This window comes from Apodemus sylvaticus, chromosome 2 (genome assembly GCF_947179515.1).
Source record: "Apodemus sylvaticus chromosome 2, mApoSyl1.1, whole genome shotgun sequence".
Taxonomy (NCBI): domain Eukaryota; kingdom Metazoa; phylum Chordata; class Mammalia; order Rodentia; family Muridae; genus Apodemus; species Apodemus sylvaticus.
Genome location: NC_067473.1, coordinates 50085140 through 50095217, shown reverse-complemented (window position 1 = coordinate 50095217; position 10078 = coordinate 50085140). Strand labels below are relative to the sequence as shown.

General features: G+C 34.9%; 1 pseudogene; it reads right to left on the bottom strand.

The window, feature by feature from the left end:
* Window positions 1-5173: 5173 nt before the first annotated feature.
* Window positions 5174-5605, bottom strand: LOC127677368 (60S ribosomal protein L35-like; annotated as a pseudogene).
* Window positions 5606-10078: the final 4473 nt, after the last annotated feature.

Genomic DNA, 10078 nt, shown 5'->3' with positions numbered 1-10078 from the left:
ATACATTAGTTATATCTTTGCAACAAAACTAATCCCATAATTTAATTAGAAAGTGTTTGCAAGCTTTGTGGGTTGGAAAGGTGATGGTAGCTGCACAATATCCTGTGCTCTTTCTTTTGTCATGAGACTGCAGTTGGATTCTTCTTGGGAAATATTCACTTTCTAAGCTTTTCTCGTGACAGTGGCAGAAGACAGTTCCTTAGCCTGTCTTATATGAAGACTATATTTACTAAAGATCTACCAGGAGTAGTCATCAATTCCAAGCACTTATCCTCATTAAAACTGAAGGATTTCAAAGTTTTAAATATATCAAATGAGGTCTTTCCAAAGCTACACTTCCCTCATAAGTTAAGGAAATTCTAAATAAAATAATATGGCTTTCCTTTAGGCAAGGGTATATGACATATTTCAGATAATTAACTCACCAAATTGCATTGATATTTGAAGTTTCTGGATATCCAAGCAATATCTTCTAGAATGTGTGCAACATAGGCTTACAGGAAAACCCCTCTCCCTGCTCCCAAAAACATAGGTTTTACTTATCTGATCCAATTGCTGTGTCACTGAAAACTGTGTGATGTGTTTTAAGTGGTGTGTTCACAGGATAGCTTTTCCTTTTGATTTTATTATGATAACAGGTAGAGGACTAGCACAGATTGGCATAGTCGAATCTGTCTCATGTTATCTCTCCACTAATAAACGTGAAATTTCTGGAACCCCCCTCTTATATAAATAGAAAAACTCTTTCATCATAGCAGTGACTATATGACATGTATCTTGCCCCCAGTTGATCAGTTTCACAATAGTATAAAATCATACGTTGTCGTAACAAGGAAGGCTACTACTGGGTGAGTTTTCAGAATCACTTGTCACTTTTTTAATCCATCTGGTTTTTATAAGTAAGAAACAGGAAATTAAAATTGAAACTGATATCTACTTTCTTGAGTGATCTAAATTTCTAACAGTATCAATGAGATGTTGCTTTTGTCAGGAAAAGCTTTATTTCATCCCTTACATAGAGTGGTTATCTAATTCTGTTAATCTAATATTTATTATGTAAGGAAAAACATAATTATAGAAAATATTCAACTACAAAATATAGTCACTTATGTTATACCATTAAAGATAAGAAAAATGGCCAGGTGTGTGGAACCATTTGTAAAATGAAAGGTCATTGTGTAAAAGGATTCCAGGTGGTACTTCTACCCAATTCAACATATTCCTAACAGGAAACCATGACACAATTTTATACCCCAGAACAGCAATGTCAACTTCAGTCTTTTACCGGAAATCCCATAAGTTTTACGTACTTCCTTATTCACTGTGTGATGCTATATGAGGAAATGCCACCAAGTCTCTATGGGAAAAAATGGAGAAATTTGTTCTAATTTTATATGTTTACTGTATTTCAAAGTCTTTCACAAAGTTTCTTGGTCAATGAGTGTTTCCAAGAAATGCCACTTAATCAAAAATGGACAACAATAGTAAGATTTTGGATGTTTTCCCAAGTCTCCCAACCCTAATTATTTATTTCTAATTATTTTAATTGAGTAAACAATTTCAGTCTTAGTATTTTCTCCACATACATTCATTAAAAAGTTCTATCTCTCTGTGAAGGTCAAGATTCTTGAAGAACTTTCATGGTACCTTTTGCTTATCTTCCTTCTAAGTCAGTCCCTGGTTCCTATTCTCATGAAACTTCATTTGTACATTGTTATAGGACGTCTATAGAACCATGTCCTATAACAAAGCTATTATCATGAACTACAATGGGTAGGAGGACATTCCATTGTATGTTTCTATGCTACAGTTCAATTCTCATCCGGCAATGTCAGATGTAGTATGGCTATTAGCTGTCTGAGCCTATAAGGAAATGAGCAGGAAACTAACATGATGTTTTCCTTATAATTAATTGTTTTTCTTACTGTGAAAAAAATACCATGACCAAAACAACTTGGGGAGGAGAGTTTACTTCCCCTTATATGTCACACTCATTTTCAATCATGGTAAAAATCAGGCAATGACTCAATGAGTGTCTTGGTCCTCATTGCTTGCTCAATCTGCTTTTTTTTTTGTTATACACCTCTAGGACCACCTACCCAAGAGTGGCACCACCCTTACTGAGTCACCCCTGTGTTAACCATTATTTAAGAAAATGCTCCACAGATTTGTTCCCAGGCCAGTCTAGTGGGGACTTTTTCTCAATTGATAATATCTTTTCCCAAACGACACTAGCACATGTCAAATTGACATAAATTAGCCAGAATAAGTTAAAAATAGTCAACATAACTTACCTCATACAGTGGCTAATTCTTGTGAGTTATATGCTATAAAAGAATAAGACTGATAGCATCATTTTTTCCCATTTTAAACAATTATTCTTTAATCATTTTCACAGTCCAGACTTTATTCCCATCCCAGTCTATTCTCCCACTGTTCCACATTCCACACCTCCTCCCCCAATATCTAACAGGATGTCCCCAAAGCCCTCCCCACTAGTCTTCCCCACTTCCTTGGGCTCCAAGTCTCTCAAGATTTAGGCGCATCTTCTCTGAGTCCCAACCTGGCAGTCCTCTGATGTATATGTATTGGGGGCCTCATATCAGCTTGTATATGCTGCCTTGTTAGTGGCTTAGTGTCTGAGATATTCCAGAGATCCAGGTTAGTTGAAAGTGCTGATCTTCCTATAGGGTCACCCTCCTTCTCAGCTTCTTCCAGATTTCCTATAATTCAAACACAGGGTCCACCTGTTTCTGTCTCTTGGTTGGGTGTAAACATCTTTCAGCTGCTTGCTCGGCCTTTTGCAGGGCAGTCATAATAGGCCCATGTGTAATAGGCACACCATAATAGGCACACTATAGCATCAGTAAATATATCAGGCCTTATCTAGTAGTGGTGGTGTACACATTTAATGCCAGCACCTGGGCACAAACAGGCAGATTTCTGAGTTCGAGGCCAGCCTGATCTACAGAGTGAGTTCTAGGACAGCTAGGGCTACAAAGAGAAATGCTTTCTTGAAAATCAAAACAAGTATGTTAGGCCTTTGGGCCTCCTCGTAAGATGAAAAACCAAAACCTGTTTGGTAATACTGTCTTTTAAAGGTATACAACTTTAGCAATTTTATTATAGCATGAGTAGATAGTAAGACACATTACCAAGAAAAATTTCCTGTACATTTTAGACATATTTATAAAGACTCCCTTCAAAATAGGAACCAAATGTTGCCAAGTTAAGAAATGGATAAATGGACTGTAATATCATGCATCTTCACACTGGAATGCTGGTGAGTAAAAGAATAATTTATTTATACAAAAATACAAATAAATTTCAAGTGAAAGCATACAATTTAGAAGTCTAGAATCTACATTATTTCATGCAATATACACTACAAAAAAACAGATGATACTTCAGTGGTAGTCAATATTTAAGGGGGAAATGTAGAAACACATGGATAAAAAGAAACCATGTCTGTGTTTTCTCAAGATACTGTTCTGTAGCAGACTTTGCCCATTTATTAACATTTTGAAAAATAACACACCCCTGTGGAAATGTTGCTACATGTAAGCTATAAATTTTATTTCTAGGTTGTGTTTCAAACAGTCTAACTCGCTTTAAATTTGGGAGTATCCAGATCCATTGGAAAGAGATGAATCCTCCTCATTATGAAGAAGTCATCCCTATCAGGCTGATTACTGAACCTGTTTGAATAAATAGAATTCTGAGCTATTGATAATATCAACTTAGAGAATGTCAACACCTAAATCTCTTTCCTGTAGAGCACTTTTTAAATTGGGAGATCATCACTGAATAAAGCAAACTCCTCATGCTGGTCTGTAATGATCCTTTTTTAATTACTTCTATCTTCTACACAGTACTATTTCCTAACATCTAAAAGATCACTGATATTTTTTGAACTGGGAACATTAAAAAGGCGAATTTATCTTTGTAGTTGAGCTTTTATTCCTTGATGTTTGTGCTTTCTCTTCAGAAATCTCTTAATACCTAGCCAGTCTTCAACTTCTAATTAACCAATTATCATTACTTGTTTTTCAGATAGCTTCATGTTCTGCTAAAACTGCTAAATGTCCCTGCAGACTCTTTATTCTCATTTTTAAGTGTTTGTAATTTTTAGCTCTTTATAAAGGTTGAGATGAGACAGGGCTGCCCAATCCCTGATGGCTGTCTTGACTCAGCATTTGAGTCCTGAATCTGCCTGTCATATTTCATCAATGCAGGGACTATATGCAGTGAGAATTACTAGATGATAAAGATACAGGGCACAGGACATTCTTTAAAAAAGGAGTGAATGATTAATATTTAATTGAATTGTTTATTCCTTTTGATATAATGCTATTTAGGAGAATAAAAAGAAAGGCTTTTATGACTTTAACTTATGTTGCCTGGAGGGTTTTAACTGCACGTTTATTTTACTACTCCATATGCAATACCTGAGGTCTCTTCCATGACTGTACTATAGAGAATATAGATAGCTTCTGTACCAAACTCACATATAGTTTGCCTATATTTTATATAGGCAAATATCAGATACAAAAGCATGTCCACGTAATATGGTGAAAAATCTCAATAGATGAATGGAAATAAAACTATGAGTATACTGTGACAGATATTATACATTGGACTAAGATGAGGAACAACCCCAGCCCAATGTGCATGAGACCATTCCATGGTCCAGAGATACAGGCTTTAGGAACAAGAGGAAAAAAATCTTAGTACTAACAGTACTAGCATGCTTGTGTCAAAAAAAAAACAAAACAAAACAAAAAACAAAACAAAAAACAAAGTTTCATATGCCCAAGGCTTAGTGTTAATAACACCTGTTTCTGTTGCAGAGGACCAGGGTTCTTTTCCCAGCACCCTACACATAAAGTAGCTCCCAACCACCTCTAATTCCACACTCAGATCATCCAATGTGTTTTCCTGAGCTAGATGAATATAACACACATATTTATGTGTGTTACATAAATATCATATTATAGTGTATTATATTAATTATATTATATACAATATATATACATAAATATCATATTATAGTGTATTATATTAATTATATTATATACAATATATATACATAAATATCATATTATAGTGTATTATATTAATTATATTATATACAATATATATATATATATATATATATATTTCTTTTTGTCAGTCTTGCACTTTATTGTCGTCTGTCTCAGGCCTTGACTGCATACTTGCGCAGTGGGTACAGCCGCTCCTTCCACTGCTGCTTCTTGGTCTTCAGCTTCTCTTCATGCTTGGTGAGCCAGCGGTGCATGACTCTCCTCTTCTTGGGTCGCAGGTCCAGGGGCTTGTGCTTTTTACCCTTGTAGAATTTCCTGAGGTGCTTGTACTTCTTACCCTTGTAGAATTTCCTGCGGTTTTCTTTCTGAGTCTGGTTAATGACAGTGAGGACTCGGGCGATGGATTTGCGTACCACTCATATCTTGGAGATCTTGGACGTGGTACAGCCTGTCAGTTTGGCATCGCGAAGCTGGGGCAGTTCCACCTTTAGATCGTCCAGTTGCTTCAACAGCTCCTCCTTCTTCTTTCCACGCAGGTCCTGAGCCATAATCTTGGCCATTGATGTGGTATATATACACAATGGAGTACTAGTCAGCCATTAGAAACAATGAATTCATGAAATTCTTAGACAAATGGATGGAGCTGGAGAACATCATACTAAGTGAGGTATTCTAGTCTCAAAAGATCAATCATGGTATGCACTCACTAATAAGTGGATATCAGCTTATAAAATTGGAATACCCCAAACATAACCCACACATCAAATGATGTACAAGAAGAATGGAGGGGTGGCCCCTGGTTATGGAAAGACTTAGTGTAGCAATATAGGGCAAAACGAGAACAGGGAAGTGGGAAGGGGTGGATGGGGGAACAGGGAGAGGTAGAAGGGCTTATGGGACCTTCTGGTAGTGGGAAGCCAGAAAAGGGGAAATCATTCGAAATGTAAATAAAAAATATATCGAAAAAATATGCAATATGTATTAGTTAATATGTTAATATCACAATACCTTCATATGGGTGTATACATATGCATACATTCTAAATCAATGATCAGTCAGGGATTCTGAGATATTATGGTTTGTAATGTGGAGTCTTTTATACTAAAATTGAAATGCAATTCATTTTTTGTTGTGAAACAGTAAAGCTTAATAAACACAAATAAACTTGTAATCTATTCTCACACAGAGACACTTTGTGTCTCTGAATTTTCCCTATGGTAAAATTAAAAATAATAACAAAACAAGAAGATGATGTTTTCAGAGTTCATAATCAAAATAAGATTCAGTTCTATATTAAATTTTTTAAAATACATCATCTCAAAGTTTTTAGATAAATACACTCATATGATCATGCCACGAATGGCAAAAATATGCAAGATATAACATGTTCTGAATTTCATGATCTAATAAGACAGTGCAGCTTATCAAAAGTCAGATAGTTATGCAACAGGAGTTAAATGTACTCCCTCCCAAACACCACCAATAATAACTGAAATTTCCATGAAAAATGGCCAAGTATCATTTCCCCCTGTATAAATTGCAATATAAGGCAAGGTTAATTGGTAACCAGAGAGAAAATATGTTCAGAAAAATACAGATTGATATTCAAACAAGTCCTTATTCAAGTGCATCAACTGTAATATAGATCATATAGAGATAGGAGTGAGAAATAGCAGGAATTTTCAAGGAGAAACAGAAAACTATACTTTTAGGGTCACCTATTTTAGTAAAAAAGATAAAGAATGAGCCAAATGTTCTCTACACAACATGCAACTTAAAACAAAATAGTGTCATCTTCCCATAACATAATAGAGTTTTCCACATGAACATTAGTGCCACAGTGAGGACATGAGGAATATTAATTATTAAAATTGTTAAGTACAAAATATATCACAGTGGCTGTTATAGTTCTACCCTTCAAATTTTATTCTATATTTAGGCTCTAGAGTATACCCTGACTCTTGTGTCTGTTGTGAGATGGTAGAACTTTCAATAAATAAATACATCTAACAGAAATGAGATAATTTGAGACACACTTTTCTATGGTTCATTGAGATTTTGGCCCTTTTCTATCTTTGGTCCCCTAGTGCTGTGTCATGAGAAACTGAGTCAGTCATATGCTCTCATCATGATACTTTATGTCAACACAAGACCAAAGCAACAGGGACAAGCAAACATTGACTACAAACTGTAAAACTATGAGGCAGATGAAAATATTTCCTTCAACTTAACTTCCTAGGGAATCTTGTAAGACAGCATCATGACCCACAGAGATGTGCTTCTTAGCTTGTAAAGCACTCTCTCAATTTGTAATAACCTGCAAATATGAGAAGTGCCCAGCATGCTGGATGCATGACTTACAGAATTAATGATTTGTTTTTCTCTGAATTGTAAAGGAGGTCAGAGGGTTGAGGAGAGGGAGAGCAAATCAACTGCTGTTTTAGAATCTGGCCAAAGGGGACATCAAGTGTTTGGTTAGGGAAGAGTCACTAATTCCTTGACAAACATCAGTAGCCCTGATCGTTTAAACACTACATTTTGAATGAAAACTTGGAAGAAACCGAATTCTATGGCTTAATGGAATAGGTAGACTTTCATACATCTTTACTTGTTAATAGTAATAAAATTAATCCTTACCACAGAGTTGGACTATATGGTACTTTTTGAGTGCCATATACTCTTGATTTCTTTACATTTACTATTTCTTCTGATGCTCAGACATTGATGATTCTGCTATTGAGAGCAGCTCTATTCCTTATTTTCTAATTGGGTTATTTTGATTGTCAGTGTCTAACTTCTTATGTTCTTTATGTTTTGGAGATTAGCCTTATGTCAGATTTAGGGTTAGTGACGATGTTTTCACAATCTGTAGACTATCCTTTTCTCCTGATGACACTGTCCTTTGACTTACTGAAGCGTTTCAGTTTCCTGAGGTCCCATTTATTAATTCTTGATCTCAGCACTCGACCCATGGGTGTTCTGGTCAGTAATTTTTCTCCCATATCAATGAGTTCAAAGCTATTTCTCTTCTATTAGATTAAGTGTGTCTGGTTTTATAGTGAGGTCTTTGATTCATTTGGACTTGAGGTTTGGCTTCTATATCAAAAATAAAGTGCATATAGGGGTGTGGGTTTATTTTTGGGTCTTTGATTCAATTGTATTGATCAATTTATCTGTTTCTGTACAAATATCATGCAGTTTTGCTCTATAGTACAGCTTTGAGTTCAAGAATGGTGATTTGCCCTGAAGTTTTCTCATTGTTCAGGAATATTTTAGCTATTCTGGGTTTTTTGCTTTTCCATATAGAGGTGAGAATTGTTCTCTCAATATCTGTGAAGAATTGTTTTGGAATTTTGATGGGAACTGCATTGAATCTATAGATTGTTTTTAGTAAAATTGACATTCTTACTGTGTCAATCCTTCAGATTATTGAACATGGAAGAATTTTCCACCTTCTGGTATCTTCCTCAATCTCTTCAGAGTCATGAAGTTCTTGTCCTACAGATTTTTCACTTGCTTGGTTAGAGTCACCCCAAGGTATTTCATATTATCTGTGACTATTATTTGGAGTACTATGACTTCCCAAATTACTTTCTCATTTTTATCACTTGTGGAGAGGAGGACTACTGATTTTGTTAGTTAATTTTGTATCCATCCACATTCCTGAAGGAGTTTATCAGCTGTAAGTGTTCTCTAGTAGAATTTTTGGGTTAGCTTAGGTATACTATCATATCATCAACAAATAGCAATAATTTCTTCTTCTTCTTAAATAAATAACTTCTTATTTTCCAATTTGTATCTCATTGATCTCCTTTAGCTGTGTTATTGATCTACCTAGAACTTCAAATACTATATTGAAGACATATGTGGAAAGTGGAAGTCTTGTAGTGTCCCTGATTTTACTACAAATGCTTTTTAAGTTTTTCTGCATTTAATTTGATGTTGGCTATTCATTTGTTGTATACTGCCTTTATTGTCTTTAGGTATGCCCCTTGTATTACTGCTTACTCCAAGACTTTTAACATGAGTGGTTGTTGGATATTGTTAAATGTTTTGTTGGCATTTAATGAGATAGCCATATGTTTTTAGTCTTTCCATTTGTTTATAGGGAGGTAGGATTTTGTATATTCAAGCCTACTAGATCATGGTGGATGATATTTTTGATGTATTCTTGAATTAGGTTTGAAAGTCTTTTATTAAATATTTTTACATCAATGTTCATAAGGGAAATTGGTCTGGAATTCTTTTTCTTAGTTGAATCTTTGTGTGGTTTTGGTATCAGGTGACTGTAACTTACAGAATAAGATTGGCAGTGATCTTTCTATTTCTATTTTGTGTAATTCTTTGAAGATTATTGACACTAGCTCTTTTTTAAATGTCTGGTAGAACTCTGCACTAAAACCTTCTGGCCAAACCTTTTTTACTTATCTTTTTGTTGTTTGTTTGATTTGGAGATTTTGATGACTACTATTTCTTAATGGTTTATAGACCTATTTATATAGTTTACCACATCTTGATTTAGTTTTGGTAATTGGTATCTGTCTAGAAAATCGTCCATTTCATTTAGATTTTCTAATTTTGTGGAGAACAAAATTTTGAAGTTAGACCTAGTGATTCTTTGAGTTTTCTCAGTGTCCTATTCATTTATAAATTTGTTAATTGGGGTAATCTCCCCGACTTGTAGTTAATTTGGCTCGGTTATTTCAGTCTTGTTGATTTCAAGAGAATCAGCTCTTGGGTCCATTGATTCTTTGTATAGTTCTCATTGTTTCCAATTAGTTGATTTCAGCCCCGAGTTTGAATATTTTGTTCAGTCTACTCCTCCTGGTTGTGTTTACTTCTTTGATTTTCTTTCTTTGTTTCTTTCTTTCTGGTTTGTTTGTTTCTTTGTTTGTTTGCCTAGAGCCTACAGGTGTACTTTCAAGTCATTAATATGAGAAATTTCTAATTTCTTTATGAGGACATGCAGTGTTATGAACTTTTCTTTTTAGCACCTCTTTCAAAGTGGAGTGGTATGTTGTGCCCTCATTTTC